The sequence below is a fragment of the Sarcophilus harrisii genome, chromosome 5 (genome assembly GCF_902635505.1).
Source record: "Sarcophilus harrisii chromosome 5, mSarHar1.11, whole genome shotgun sequence".
Classification (NCBI taxonomy): Eukaryota; Metazoa; Chordata; class Mammalia; order Dasyuromorphia; family Dasyuridae; genus Sarcophilus; species Sarcophilus harrisii.
The window spans coordinates 118,579,534-118,596,331 of record NC_045430.1 but is presented as its reverse complement, the minus strand read 5'-3'; the positions used below and the strand labels follow the sequence as shown (position 1 = coordinate 118,596,331).

The window sequence follows — 16,798 nt, the reverse complement described above, 5'->3', positions numbered from 1 at the left end:
CTTTCTTGTTTTTTTAATGAAATCTGTTTCCATAGTCAGGGTTGTGTTGTCATAGTACAGATGTGCTAACTCTTCTGTAATTGATGGAGAAAAAAGTTTATGATAGAAATGTAGACTTAATTGTGCTTTACAACCAATCTTTCTTCAAGCTTCTTTTATCATGAACTATTTTTCCATCCTCTTTAGGGTTTTGCAAATGAGTACAGAGTCAAGTGGGGCTTAGTAGATACAGTGCTGGATTGGAATAAGAAAGAATTAAGTTCAAATTCTTTTGTGGCCCTGGGAAAGTCCCTAAAGCCCTGCTTGCCTCATTTTTTTCTCATCAGTAAAATGGGAATAATAATAACCATGAACTCAGTCAGTTGTGAGTTTACAATAACAAAATATTTTAGAATTTTGGAAAATATAAAGTACTATATAAGTACTTATTATTATTAATAAATATTAAATATATCTGGTCTTGGATGCCACATGTTTGTGCTTCTAAAGGAGATTAAGTCTTTGTTAAATGATTCTTTTGACTTTTGTATGGTGATTATTTTATAAGTTAAACTTAGAAAATTTTGAGAGTAGATGTTCAATATTTCTTATTTGATCCATTCACTTTTTTAAAATTTTATTTAATAGCCTTTTATTTACAGGTTATATGTATGGGTAACTTTACAGCATTAACAATTGCCAAACCTCTTGTTCCAATTTTTCACCTCTTACCCCCCACCCCCTCCTCTAGATGGCAGGACGCCAGATGGCAGGATGACCAGTAAATGTTAAATATATTTAAATATAAATTAGATACACAATAAGTATACATGACCAAACCGTTATTTTGCTGTACAAAAAGAATCAGACTCTGAAATACTGTACAATTAGCTTGTGAAGGAAATCAAAAATGCAGGTGGGCATAAATATGGGGACTGGGAATTCAATGTAATGGTTTTTAGTCATCTCCCAGAGTTCTTTCTCTGAACGTAGCCGGTTCAGTTCATTACTGCTCCATTGGAAATGATTTGGTTGATCTCATTGCTTAGGATGGCCAGGTCCATCAGAACTGGTCATCATATAGTATTGTTGTTGAAGTATATAATGATCTCCTGGGCCTGCTCATTTCACTCAGCATCAGTTCATGTAAGTCTCTCCAGGCCTTTCTGAAATCATCCTGTTGGTCATTTCTTACAGAACAGTAATATTCCATAATTTTCATATACCACAATTTATTCAGCCATTCTCCAACTGATGGACATCCATTCAGTTTCCAGTTTCTAGCCACTACAAAAAGGGCTGCCACAAACATTCGTGCACATACAGGTCCCTTTCCCTTCTTTATAATCTCTTTGGGATATAATCCCAGTAGTAACACTGCTGGATCAAAGGGTATGCACAGTTTGATAACTTTTTGAGCATAGTTCCAAACTACTCTCCAAAATGGTTGGATTCGTTCACAACTCCACCAACAATGCATCAATGTCCCAGTTTTCCCGCATCCCCTCCAACAATCATCATTATTTTTTCCTATCATCTTAGCCAATCTGACAGGTGTGTAGTGGTATCTTAGAGTTGTCTTAATTTGCATTTCTCTGATTAATAATGACTTGGAGCATCTTTTCATAGATTCATTCACTTTTTTGTGGGAAATAGTTTATTTCAATATGCCATCCAATTGGGTATTAAATTTTGTTTTGATAAGTTTATGGTCTACCTTTACTTAGAAAGCTGATTCAGAAATCACTTCCATATCAGTTACCAGGAATTTCCTATTTATTAAGATAATATAAAAATTTAATTTCAATTGGGTTTTTACTTTTAAATATTAAATATGCACATATATGCATATATGTATATTACACTTTCTATTTAATTTCTTTTATTGATTAGTAGAAACCTAACCAATAGTATTGCTATAAAGTTTACTAAGAAAAGAAATATACAAATTATAATAGGATATAACATTTTGTTAGTTTTGGAGTATATGAGACAGACATACTATAAGTTTTGCCTAAAAGCAGCAAGGATTGATTTTTTTTTCAGCTTTTTTTTTTTTTTATTTAATAGCCTTATATTTACAGGATATATACATGGGTAACTTTACAGCATTAACAATTGCCAAACCTCTTGTTCCAATTTTTCACCTCTTACCTCCCCACCCCTCCCTAGATGGCAGGACGACCAGTAGATGTTAAATATATTAAAATATAAATTAGATACACAATAAGTATACCTGACCAAAACGTTATTTTGCTGTAGAAAAAGAATCAAACTCTGAAATATTGTACAATTAGCTTGTGAAGGAAATCAAAAATGCAGGTGTGCATAAATATAGGGATTGGGAATTCAATGTAATGGTTTTTAGTCATCTCCCAGAATTCTTTTTCTGGGCATAGCTAGTTCAGTTCATTACTGCTCCATTAGATATGATTTGGTTGATCTCGTTGCTGAGGATGGCCTGATCCATCAGAACTGGTCCTCATATAGTATTGTTGTTGAAGTATATAATGATCTCCTGGTCCTGCTCATTTTACTCAGCATCAGTTCATGTAAGTCTCTCCAGGCCTTTCTGAAGTTATCCTGTTGGTCATTTCTTACAGAACAGTAATATTCCATAATTTTCATATACCACAATTTATTCAACCATTCTCCAACTGATGGACATCCATTCAGTTTCCAGTTTTTAGCCACTACAAAAAGGGCTGCCACAAACATTCGTGCACATACAGGTCCCTTTCCCTTCTTTATAATCTCTTTGGGATATAATCCCAGTAGTAACACTGCTGGATCAAAGGGTATGCACAGTTTGATAACTTTTGAGCATAGTTCCAAACTACTCTCCAAAATGGTTGGATTCGTTCACAACTCCACCAACAATGCATCAATGTCCCAGTTTTCCCGCATCCCCTCCAACAATCATCATTATTTTTTCCTGTCATCTTAGCCAACCTGACAGGTGTGTAGTGGTATCTTAGAGTTGTCTTAATTTGCATTTCTCTGATTAATAATGACTTGGAGCATCTTTTCATATGACTAGAAATAGTTTCAATTTCTTCATCTGAGAATTGTCTGTTCATATCCTTTGACCATTTTTCAATTGGAGAATGGCTTGATTTTTTATAAATTAGAGTTAATTCTCTATATATTTTGGAAATGAGGCCTTTATCAGAACCTTTGACTGTAAAAATATTTTCCCAGTTTATTGCTTCCTTCTAATCTTGTCTGCATTAGTTTTGTTTGTACAAAAACTTTTCAGTTTGGTATAATCGAAATTTTCTATTTTGTGATCAGTAATGATCTCTAGTTCTGCTTTGGTCATAAAGACCTTCCCCTTCCACAGGTCTGAGAGGTAAACTATTCTGTGTTCCTCTAATTTATTAATAATTTCATTCTTTATGCCTAGGTCATGAACCCATTTTGACCTTATCTTGGTGTACGGCGTTAAGTATGGATCAATGCCTAGTTTCTGCCATATTACTTTCCAATTTTCCCAGCAATTTTTATCAAACAGTAAGTTCTTGTCCCAAAAGCTGGGATCTTTGGGTTTGTCAAAGACTAGGTGGCTATATTTGTTGACTGTTTTATCCCTTGAACCTAATCTATTCCACTGATCAACTAATCTATTCCTTAGCCAATACCAAATAGTTTTGGTAACTGCTGCTCTATAATATAATTTTAGATCTGGTACAGCTAAGCCACCATCATTTGATTTTTTTCATTAATTCCTTGAAATTCTTGACCTTTTGTTTTCCATATGAACTTTGTTGTTATTTTTTCTAGGTCATTAAAATAGTTTTTTGGGAGTCTGATTGGTATAGCGCTAAATAAATAGATTAGTTTAGGTAATATTGTCATCTTTATTATATTTGCTCGCCCTATCCAAGAGCATTTAATATTTTTCCAATTGGTTAGATCAGACTTAATTTGTGTGAAAAGTGGTCTGTAATTTTGCTCATAAAGTTTCTGATTTTCCCTTGGCAGATAGATTCCTAAATATTTTATATTATCAGTAGTTACTTTAAATGGAATTTCTCTTTGTAACTCTGACTGTTGGATTTTGTTAGTGATATATAAGAATGCTGATGACTTATGTGGGTTTAGCAAGGATTGATTGAAGAAAAATGTACTTGAAAAATCTCAGGTCTGAATTGTAATCATACTTCACAGAAATTAATTCTGAACATACTATATGTGATACATTTTTTCTATTAAATCATGTCACTTTGTGGCACATTTCTTTTAAGCATTTTGTTAATTAAATCAGGATCATCTACTGAGAACAATAAAATAATACTTGAATCAAATAAAACCACAGTATCAAAGACTGCTTTTGGTTCATACTGATTTTTCCACATCCATTTGTAGACTTAAGAGAATTTGTTACCACATCCTTGTTTAGGAATCACAATGCAGAAATTGTTCCTTGAGATTAGTAATAAATACATCTGCTCTTTTTGAATTATTTTTATCTCTTGTATAAATATCATGTGATTATTTTCAACTAAAATATTAATTTTAAAAAGTTACAATATGTTTGCAAAAGGAAAGGGCACAGAGTAGTGAGATGAAAAGTTAGGATATCAGTTATTTTACTTATTGGAACACTTGTTAGAGTTCTTTTTCTATTGAAAGCAGTCACTAATATATCTGCAATTTATATAATACAAATTTCATTGTAAACTTCTATCCTCTAATAAGACAATGAAATGAACATGTGCTTATTTAATATAGGATTCTTACTAATAAGGAAGGAGATAAAAAGGTGGCACTCATTTGTAAAGTGAGCATCTTTGAATATTTAAGTCAACATTTGCTGAGCTTTCTTACAATTTCCATCTTTAAAACCTCAATTTGTGGCAATGCTTTTTTAAAATTTCATAAAATAAAATTTAAAATGCCTTAGGGGCAGAAGCTGTAATAGTGGAAGCAACACCAACACTAGCACTGGACGTGGTACCAGGGTCACTCAGTACCTTGTGATGATAATGAAGTTGCACATCTACTCAGAAAGAGACTATAAGGAACCCTGTGCTAGCACTGGGCACACAAGTGGGTTAAATTTGGCAATCCCATTGTCTTTTATCCATTTCTGGGTCATAATTCTAGGGCAAAGAGGAAGTTCTGATGTCAAAAGGGATCAGCGATCCTTTGTGGGCTCGCTTCACAGTACCAAGGCAATGAGAAATTGTGTTTATGGGAGAGTAGAAATGCTAGCTAGGAAGGGCTAGAGTGCAGGACAGTTATCTTACCTCTTAGCAGATTATACCACCTTGAAAGCACTAAAAACTCACAGGCTCCCAGAGGTAGCCTTTTTTTTTTTTTTTTTTAACTTCAGCTAAAGTATAATAGATTCTTTCTTCTTCAGCCCCTTATTTTAACTCTCTCTATGTGTCTTACTGCTTCTAGCTGGTTCCCTGTAAACAACATATTATTGGATTCTTTTTTTTCCTAATCTATTTTGCTCCAATCCTCTATTTTATGGATAGATTCATCCCAATCAGATTCCTAGTTATGATTGCTGCTCTCAGTATTTACACTTTTATCTGATAGATCTAGATTTTGGTCACCCTACACACTCTTAAGGTAAGCAAAACCCAACTTGAACATGAACACTAAAGTCAATAAACGGGCTAGCAAAGTGAACCAACAACAACAACAACAAAAATCTGAGCATAAAAATCTGCTATTAAAGCCCCAACACAAACTCAGAAAAAGACAATAACTTGAAAATATTTACAAGCAAAGCCTAAAAATAAAATAAAGATTGGAAACAAGCCAAATAGGAATCACTAGAAGAAGAAGAAAGAGATTTTTTTAAAAAATCAAATGAATGGTGGATGAAAATATTAGGAAAACACATGAGAACAATGCAATAACAATACAAAGAGCTTAATAATCTGATAAAATTCAATTTTCAATTCAATAAACATTTATTAAGTGATTTTTGTTTGCCAGACACTGTGATAAAAGAACAAAATTATTAAAGAAAATAAGTCAAAAAATTCAGAATTGGCCATATGGTAAAAGAGGTACAAAACCTAACAGAAGAATTTAACTCCTTGAATTAGGTCAAAGTTAATGACTACCTGAGAGATTAAGAAATAATTGTAAAAGACTGAGAAAATAGAAGAAAAAATGAAATACTCCACAAAAAAAAACAAAACTGACATGGTAACAAATCAAAGAAAGATAACTTAAGAATTATTGGACTACTTCAAATTCATATGTAAAAAAAGAGCCTTGATGCCGTTTTTCATTTTTTTAAAGAAAATATGGATCACTTAAATTTGTGTCTCATCCTTGTGTAGGAGCCATGTTAATCTTCTCTGATTCATTGCCAAAGCGATCACTAGATATTATGTTTAGAAAAAGTATAAAGGAAAACTGCCCTGTTATTTTAGAACAAGGAAAGCAAATAGAAATTAAAATAATTCATTGCTCAATTTTTAGAAAAGATCCCAATATATACCCTCCTAGGAATATCAGAGCCAAAATCTAGATCTACCAGATAAAAGTGTAAATACTGAGAGCAGCAATCATAACTAGGAATGTGATTGGGATGAACCCATCCATAAAATAGAGGATTGGAGCAAAATAGATTAGGAAAAAAAAAGAATCCAATAATATGTTATTTACAGGGAACCAGCTAGAAGCAGTAAGACACATAGAGAGAGTTAAAATAAGGGGCTGAAGAAGAAAGAATCTATTATACTTTAGCTGAAGTTAAAAAAAAAAAAAAGGCAGGGGTACCAATCATGCTATCAAACAAAAGAAAAGCTAAAGTAAACCCAATTAAAACAATTAAAAAAAATTAGGTTTTACTAATATGTACCATTGATAATGATGTAATATCAACAGTAAATATATATTCACCAAATAGGAGAAAATCCATATTCTTAAAGGAAAAGTTAAATAAGTTACAGGAAAACATAAACAATATAGATGATAAAATTATCTATTGTGGATCCTAAATTTGAATATCAGAAACATAGATAATCTATAAAGTAAATAAGAAAAAAGATGAGGGACTTAACAGAATTTCATAAAAGTTAAATGTAATAGATCTCTAAAGAAAATTAAATAGAGGATCATATTTTTTTCCTCAGCTCTAAAATGTACCCTCAAAAAAATCTGACCATGAAGTAGAACACAAAAAAATGTCACAAAGGCAAAAAAAGCAAAAATCTTAAAGAAATCCTTTTCAGACCATAATGCAATAAAAGTTACATTTTTTAGGTCTTAGAAGCATAGATGAAAAAATTAATTGGAAAGTAAATAATCTAATCCTAAAGAGTGAATGGGTCAAAGAACAAATCCTAGAAATAATCAATAATTTCAATAAACAGGATAATAACAATGAGACAAATGCCAAAATTTGTGAAATGCACCTAAAGCAATACCTGGGAGTAAATTTATGTCTCTAATTATATACTTTAATAAAAGAAATAAAAAGAAAATCAAATAACTAAACATGCAGCTAAAAATGAGAAAAAAATTAAAATTTCCAACTAAACAGTTTCATAGAAATATTGAAAATCAAATTAGAGTTTAATAAAATTAAACATTAAAAATCATTGAACAAATAAGTAAAAAGAGTTGGTTTCATGTGGAAAAACAATAAAACAAATAGACTATTGGTAAATATAATTTAAAAAGAAAGAAAATCAAACTACTTATATGAAAAATGAAAAGTATAAGTATACAACTAATAAAAATGCAATTAAGTCAATTAAGAGTTATTTCCCCCAATTATATGACAATAAAACTGACAATCTAAATTAAATAGAGAATATTTACCAATATACTAATTGTCCAGATTAGTAACAGGGAAAATAAAATACTGAAATAACCATAACTTAAAAAACAAAAAACTAAATAGGCAAAAAAACTGAATTCTTTAAGAAAAACTCCCAGGAGCTGATGGATTTATAAGGGATTTATTTATAAAGGATTGAATGAAAAACCAATTCCAATAAAATATATAGTACTTGAAAACAATGGAAGAAGGGATCCTACCAAATTCCTTATTTGACAAAAATATGGTTTAGACTACTAAAAAGAAACAGCAAAATCAAAAAAAGAAAATGAGACCAATTTTCTTAATGAATATTGGTGCAAATATTTGAATATAATATTAACAAGGAGATTTCACTAATATATTACAATGATCATATACTTTGAAAATATTGGATTTATGTCAGGAAATGAATGTTTGATTCAGAATTAGAAAAATCTTCAGTATAATTGGTCATATAAATAAAAAAGAAAAAGTATAATGTAATTATATGTATAGATGCAGAAAAAAATTAACAAAATGAAATGCCCATTCATTAAGAAACATTTGAAAGAACAGAAATGAATGAATGAATCTTTTCTTAAAATGACAAATGTTTAAATCAAGATCAGAGATTATTTGTAAAAGGAATAAAATCTGAACTTTTCCAGTAAGATCAAAATTAAAAAGCAACATTCTCTATTATCACTGTCAGTATCTGATATTGTATAGAAATTCTAGTTACAGCAATAAGACAAAAAAAAGACATTGAAGGAATTTGAATAAGTAATGAAGGAATAAAACTATCACTCTTTGCAGGTCATGTAATGATATACAGAATGCTGGAGAATTGATTTAAAAACTATTTGAAATAATATCTTTAGCAAAAATGTAGGATATTAGCACTTTTATACATTGCTAACAAAACCCAGCAGCAAGATAAAAAAAGAGAAATCCTATTTAAAGTAACTGTAGACTATAAAATACTAGGGAGTCTATCTGCCAAGATAAACCCAGGGACTATACAAACACAATTACAAAACACTTTCTGCACAAATAAAGAAAAGATCTAAATACCTAGAGAATTATTAATTGTTCATGGAAGTGAGTCAATATAATAAAAATGAAAATTCTATCTTAATCAATTTACCTATTCAGTGCCATAGAAATTAAACTCCCAAAGAATGATTCTGTAGAACTAGAATAAATAATAACAAAATTCATCTGGAGGAAGAAAAAAATCAAGAATATCAAAGCAATAAATGAAGAACATAAAAGAAGGTAGCCTAGTAGTATTCAATCTCAAATTATACTACAAAGTGGCAATCATCAAAACAATTTGGTAGCAGTTAGCAAATAGAATAGTTGATAGATGGAATAGATTAGTTACACAATATACAAAAGTAAATGACTATAATAACCTAGTGTTTGATAAACCCAAAGACCCAAACTATTGGGACAAGAAGTCACTATTTGACAAAAACTGCTGGGAAATGTTTAAGTAAGCAGAAATTAGATACAGAATATAGCTTAGACCTATACCAAGAGAAGCTTAAAATGGGTACATAGTTTAGAACTAAAGGATGATACCATAAGCAAATTACATGAGCAGAGTTGGGACGGGGGGGGGGGGGGGGGGGGGGGCCCCCAAAAAAAAAAACTCTCCAATAAAAGGAAAAGGGAAAATTTTATGACCAAAAGAGAGAAAATTCATAGTAAGGTAAAATGGAGTGCTTATTACATAAAATTTTAAAGTTTTTTTTGTTTTTTTTCAATAGGAACAAAACACATGCAGGCAAAATTAAAAAGAAATCAAGTAACTAGGAAACATTGCAGCAAGTTCATTTCTGGAATATATAGGGCTTATACCAAATTATTAAAATTAGTCAGTCCCCAAGTGATAAATGGCCAAAAGATATGAATAAGCAGGTCCTAGAAAACAAAATCAAAGTTATCATTTTTGTTATATTGCTTTCTAAAAATATATATTTTTGTTATTGATTAGAGAAATGCAATGTAAAACAAATCAGGGGTATAAAACAAATCAGGGGTGTAACTTCATACTCATCAGATTGGCTAAGATAACCAAAAATAATGCAAATAACTTATGCTAGAGAGATGTGGAAAACTTGGGATACTAGAGTACAATTTATAGTGCTGTGACTTGGTCCAACCATTCTGAAGAACATTTTGGGATTTCATCCAAAGAGCTTTAAAATTGTGCAGTCTTGCTATTAGGTCTATACCCCGATGAGATCAAAGAAAAGGGGAAATATATATAAATCAGCATATTTCTGTGACAGTAAAGAATTGGAAACTGGGCATGTTCAGCAATTAGGGGATGTCTGAACAAGTTGGAATATCTGATTGTGTTGAAATAATCTTGTGCTGTGAGATATGATGAAGGGAATGGCTTCAGAAAAAAAAAAAAAAAAAGCTGGGAAGCTTTCTATAGCCTGTTGTAAAGTGAAGTGAACAGATCTAGGAAAATGTTATGCACACTAACCATGTTGTAATGATAAGCAACTGTGAAAGACGTAGAAACTTTGTTAAATGCAATAATCCATGATAATTCCAAATGGCTTATAATGAAAAATGATATCCACTTACAGAAAGATAACCAATGAACTCCGAATGCATATTGAAACATCTTTTTTCTTAATTTTTATTGTTTTTCCATACAACATGATTAATGATGAAATGCTTTTGCATGATTTCTTATGTGGATATCATATTTCTTGCTTCTTTAATAGTTAAGAGAGAGGGTAGAGAGAGAAGAGTATTTGGAACTGAAAATCAAAATATTTTTTTAAAAAATATACAAAGAACAATGCATTTCTGGTATTGTAGAAATGATGGAAAGTTAGGTGAAATGAACCTTTTTTTTTTTTTAGAATTTATTACATACAAGAAGAAAACTAAGCAAAAACATGCTTCCTGAATTTTGGAAGATCAGGTTTCAAAGGATTTAGAAAAAAGGAATGTAAGATCCTATTGTCTACAATTCTAGAAGTCAGACAGCCCAGGAGGCATAGGAAGCGCTCAAAAAGGAATTCTGGAAGACATGAAAAAAAATTTTTTTTATGATGAGAAAAAAAAAAAAAAAACAACTGAAGTTGTTTAAAGTGACCAATATGAATATACTCAAAGCTCCTTGACTATTTTAGCTTTTAACAAGTTATGCACAGAAAATTTAACCTGAGTCTATCAATAAAAAATATATACAAAAGTGTGTCATGGTCCTGTGAAACAGCAGCAAGCAAACTTTCAACAAAGGTGAAAGAATTCTCCAAATCACTGATTACAAGACAAATGCAAAATAAAACAATTCTGAAGCTTCATCTCACTTTACAAATTGACAATGATAAGAAAGGTGAAAGTGTTAAAGTGCTAGTGAGATGATAGGCTTATTAGCATATTGTTGGTGGAACTGTGAATCAATACAATCATTTTGAAAAGCCCAGTGGAATTACACGCAAACAAGTGATTAATATATCCAGACCCTTTAACCAAGGGATTTGACTACTATGAATATTCCAAGGCTATTAATAAGAAAGTCCTATCCAAACACACACACACACACACATACACACACACACACTTTGTGATAATCAAAGTTGCTCATTGTTTGAGGATGGCTAAACAAATTGTGGTTCATGAATCTATAATGGAATGTTACTATATTATTTTTAAAAAGATGAAAGTTAAATACTGAGAAGCATCTAAAGAGCTATATGAATTGATGGAGAATGAAGCAGGAAGAGACAAAAATATATATGCTATATACAATGAATTCAACAATGTAAACAAAAATAAGAATTTTTATTTCTATGATAGTTTGATGCAACTAGATAGGGTTGTTTTCATTGTTATAACTAATTAAATTGGTAATAATATTCATTAAATGCTTTAAAATATTTCATTTCATGATTCTGTAAGTTGGAGAAAGACCTATTTCTTTTTCTTTTTTTCTCATAAAGAGAGACTTTCTAATAATTAATGCTGTTCAAAGATATTCTGCTTTACAAGCATTGAACGACCAATCATGAGAGTTCGATACAACTTTTTAGGATATTGAAGCATGATTCCCTATCCACATGGGCTGAGGATAGAATACATGGCTAAAATGAGATGATTTTGTGATTCTATTATCCTTCCATGTTATAGTGAAAAAAACTGAGTATATGAATCAGAAGATTAGAGTTCAATTTTCAGCAGTGTGAACTTGGGGAAATAACTTTAGCTTTCTGAATATATTTCCTTAGCTTTAAAATTAGGGCTCATACTAAATTTTTTAACATGGTTTGTTCTCCTTTTTTATATTATTCTATTATTTCAGACCAATTGAAGTGAAATCAAAAAAGCTTTTTCTGAGAGAAAATAAGTGATTAATGCAGAGCATCATTGGTACTTAATGGCAGAGTTGAATTTTTTAACATGTGTCTTGACCCTCTGTGTTCATTGTACTATACAACTCTGTCTCTTCAGGATCATTTTCAGGGAAGTAAGATGGTACCATCATTTCTTTTGCAATCAAATGCAGTCAAACTTCCAGAAGAATAGTTTCTTTAAGGTGTGTGTGTGTGTGTGTGTGTGTATCTTTCCCCTCACTTAATAGTATTTTATTTTTTCCAATTACATGTAAAAATTGTTTTCACCCTTTACTTATATAAGATTTTGATTTGCTTTTTTTCTCCCTCCTTCCCCAAGAGAGCAAGCAACCTAAATTATATATATATATATATATATATATATATATATATATATATATATATGTAATCATAGTAAACATATTTCCACATTAGTCATGTTTTGAAAAAAAGAATCAGGAGAAAATGACAACAACAACAAAAAATGAAAATAGTGTTTCAATCTGCATTCAGACTCCATAATTCCTTTTCTGGATGTTGATAGCATTTTGCATCATGAGTCTTTTGGAATAGTCTTTGATCATTGAATTGCTAAGAACAGCAGTCTATCAGACTTCATCATCACACTATGTAGCTGTCATTGTATATAGTATTCTCCTGGTTCTGCTCACTTCACTCAGTTCTAAGGTATCTTGATCTTGAATTTGAGTGTTGCAGGGCAACCAGCCTAAGAGATAATTTATCATGGCAACCTATGATGAAATAATTCCAATTCTACCATATATCTATTTAGCAATTATGTATTAAGCACTTATTGTTTGCCAGGAACGAAGCTGTGCTAAGGACACACGCGCGCACACACACACACACACACACACACGCATGCACTCATGCACCACAAAACAAACAAACAAACAAAATTCCTAATTCCCAATTCCTAAAATCAAGGAACTTACATTCTAAAGGGGATAACTGTATAAATGGGCAATGATAAATATAAAGTAATTTCCAGGAAGAAAACACTAGTAGGTGAGCTTCAAGCAGGAGGTAATGCTTGATGGAAATTTTCAAAGTATTAGAGAGTCTACAAGATGGAAGTAAGGATGCTTATTCCAAGCATGGATAATAGTCTGAACAAAGAAACAAACAAACAAAGAACCAAATGGAATGTCTTATATGGTGAACTGTGTGAATGGAACACAAATTTGACTGAAACATGGAGAGTAATATTCAATAAGCCTAGAAAGGCAGGCTAGATCCATACTATGAAGTATTATGAATGTCAAATGAAAAACTGCATCCTTCATATTGAATATTGCCCTTGGTCCAACAATTGTTATTTTACAATGAAATTACCAAATTTTAAGGTATTTTGAAGGACCAGTTTAATATTAATAATGTTTTTCTAGTTATGCATAATTGAATCCAAATAAAACCTTTATAGAAATCAATACAAGGTAATAATCATTTTACTTCATTTTATTTTTTTATTTAGTATATATTTTGGAAGAGAAACAGTAACAGACAGCAAAGTATGTTACTTATTTGCTTGTATGTCTATATGTTATAGAACCAGGAAAAAGAATAAAAAGATGCTCCTGCTTTAAGATTTTGTCTTTGTCTTGCCAAGACTATGACCTATGGAGGGAAAAATCTTATGATGGGAGCAGTTATTCTTTTGTAAACATGAAATTATACTATTATAGGAAATAGAAGAGATTATGTTACTGGAAATATTTCTTCCAAAGATTTCTCCAAACATGTTTATAGTAACTTACTATTTGAATTAAGTTGCAAAATTCAATTTTAGAATTTTTTTCTCTTTCAAGGAAAATTTTTTTTTTCTATTTCATTAGTTACAATTCATTAAGTATTCACAATATTTTAGATGCTATGAAAAATTGAATAATCTATAACCTTCCCTCTGGACAGGTGTATTTGAAGACTTTTAAAATCATTAAATATTTTATTATATAATTTCAAAAGAATCATGGGAGCATGGGAGGAGCATTTCCCCCCACTGGCTTAGATGGAAATCATTCCACATTTTGGTAGATGATTTTGTGGATTATAGAAATTGAATTAATTAATCATATATTGGATAGTCAGCATATCTCTCTGAATTATATCTCTCCAAGTTCAACTAGGCTTTCTCTAAGAAAGTAATTCACTTTAAGGTACTACGAAATTGTGATTTAAAGTTATAACTTTAGTTGACTAAAAATGGAGCATGACATCTTTCTCTTGGAAGAGAACTAATAGATTGTGTTAAGAGAATGAAAAATGCATTTTCTATACTTATTTTCCAAAAGGGAGACCTTCAGTTGAGATGGGACATGAGAGAAGCAAAAAGAAGAGAAAATATTATCAATAATATGTTTTAAAATATGTTGGGGGAGTATACTATGTTACATTTTTATACAATTTTTAAAAACCCAAACTATATACTAAAGGAATATATAGTTGTATATCAATTGTTTTTGAATAATGAAACATTGGTATTTCTTGAGGATAACTAAATTCATTTAAAAATATATTTTTGTAAAAAAAAAGAAAAAGAAAAAGAAAAGAAAGAAAATAACCCATTATAAGGGCCGTATTAAGACTTTTCCTGGATTGTTAGAACTTTCCAAAATTTTATTTTGCAAATAAAAAAAAGCAGACTCGGATACATAAAATACCTTTGTCCATAATCTCACTGGTAGTAAGTATCAGGGCTGAGAAATGAATTTGTAATTTATAATCCAGAAAATCTAGCAATCAAGAAATAGAAAGCTCAACAGGAGCTGGAGCATCTTAAAACAAAGTATCTTATCTATTTGAATTCTTTTTCTTTCAGGTGCTTGCCAGCTAAATACGTTATATCTCTTTTGTCAAATGGGGTCAGAGAACTTCATGGCCAGGAAAGTAGAGAAGAAATTTCGAAGATATTCTGCAGTTTTGTCAGGGAGGCTAAAGAATCAGAACCTGGCAGTGAATGCTAAAAATAACTAAAACAGGAGCTCTATCCTTTAGTTACATTCAGAGAAGAGAAGATAAAAGAAGAAATAGGACTATATTTCAGGGTAGGTGGTGAGAACTGACAACAGTTTGAAGGCTGAATTACTCAACTTTTAGTTTGCATTTGTTTTCTGAAAATTAGAATGCACAATAAGAGTTGATGAGCCTGTTTCTCTTTTTTCTTCCATTATTATGATTTTTACATCTCATTTAATCAGTTATCCTCTTTTACACACACACACACACACACACACACACCCCACAACTTTTTTTTTGAACTTCCTTTTTCCTGACTATAGCCAAAGCTATAAGCTATAAGGTTTTTCTTTTCCCATCAACCTCATCTAATTCTAAACCATAGTTGTCCTCTTAATATATAATTGTTTTGCCTTCATTTTGGGGTAACTTCTCTTTCCTCTATTCTCTCAACTTCTGTACATATGTTAATCAGATTATGAAGATCATTTTCCCAATTCCTACTGTCACAGATCCTAGAGTAAAGATGTATCTTGATTTTTTGATTCTAGGGATACCTCTGAAGATTCTGGGATGATTATTTAAGAATATTGGCTCAAACCCTGGCCAATGCCCTTCCTCTAAAGTTTATTAGTTGATAATTATTTTTGTCAGTCACCCTTATATAACTTTTTCAAAAAGGTATTTACTGCAACCCCTTCCAAAGTATATGATATAATTGTACAAAGTCAGGGATAAGAGATGACCTTAAGCTTAGAGAGAACATGTAGGAAAGGGTTAAGTCATAGCTACTGATTCTAGAAAGATCTTTTCTCAGATTCCTGATGCAAAGTGTAATTTTTTTTTTCTTTGCGGATTCTTTATGGATCCTGAATCCACATCCAGTCTGCCATTGACTTCCAATAATGACACTATTTAGATTTTTTAAAAGTGCCCCTTATGAGAAGGGAAGCCTAATGTCACCCATTTCTTTAGAAATTCTTATTCTGTTTTATGGTGGAGATAGAAGATTTGTCAAGGTTAAAGTCAAGGACTGTCTCCTCTTTTATTTTTTTCCCCCAAAGCAACTCACTAGGTTTTGCTGGAATGCCACATTTTTTCCAGTTTCTAGAAGGTGGAATACCTTATTCTAGTTTCTAGAATAACTTTGATTCTAATTAACTTGATAATTTGTAAGACAATATTTAGGGTGTGGCCAGATTTCCCTTAATGTATAAATCTGATTGCTATGCATCATTCTGGTTGGGACAATACATGACATATGATTGAGCATCTTCTCATCTCATCTAAGTGAGTTAGGGAGATATTATTGTTTTAGTCACTTATCCTTTGATGGAAATATGTGTGCAGTCCTCTCCCTCCCCTTTTATTTCTGTTTAAAATACTTTTGAATACATTTATAAGGCCTTAGGCAAGTGAATTCTTTTAAATCCTTGTTAAGTATACTGCATCCCTGACCTGGAGCTTATCAATCCTATGTTTTAAACCATTGCCCAGAAGCCCAAATACCTTTCTCAGACAATTTCTTCCTAAATAGTTCTTCATAGAGGAGTTTTACTAGGAGATAATAAAAGTTATAAAGAAGTAAAGAGGAGTCTGTTTTGAAAGGTAGAGAAATAGTAGACAAAAAAAACAGATAAAAGAACTTAGGTGGCTGGTAGATACTTTTTGAAGATAATAATATAACTATTGGCCA

The 16,798-nt window shown here is 31.2% G+C and overlaps 1 non-coding gene across 1 annotated transcript; it reads right to left on the bottom strand.

Annotated features, from left to right (window-relative positions):
• Positions 1-6,245: 6,245 nt before the first annotated feature.
• On the bottom strand, positions 6,246-6,353 carry LOC111721066. The gene has a single exon (XR_002770435.1). It is a non-coding gene; the product is annotated as a U6 spliceosomal RNA (small nuclear RNA).
• Between the last annotated feature and the right edge of the window lie 10,445 nt (positions 6,354-16,798).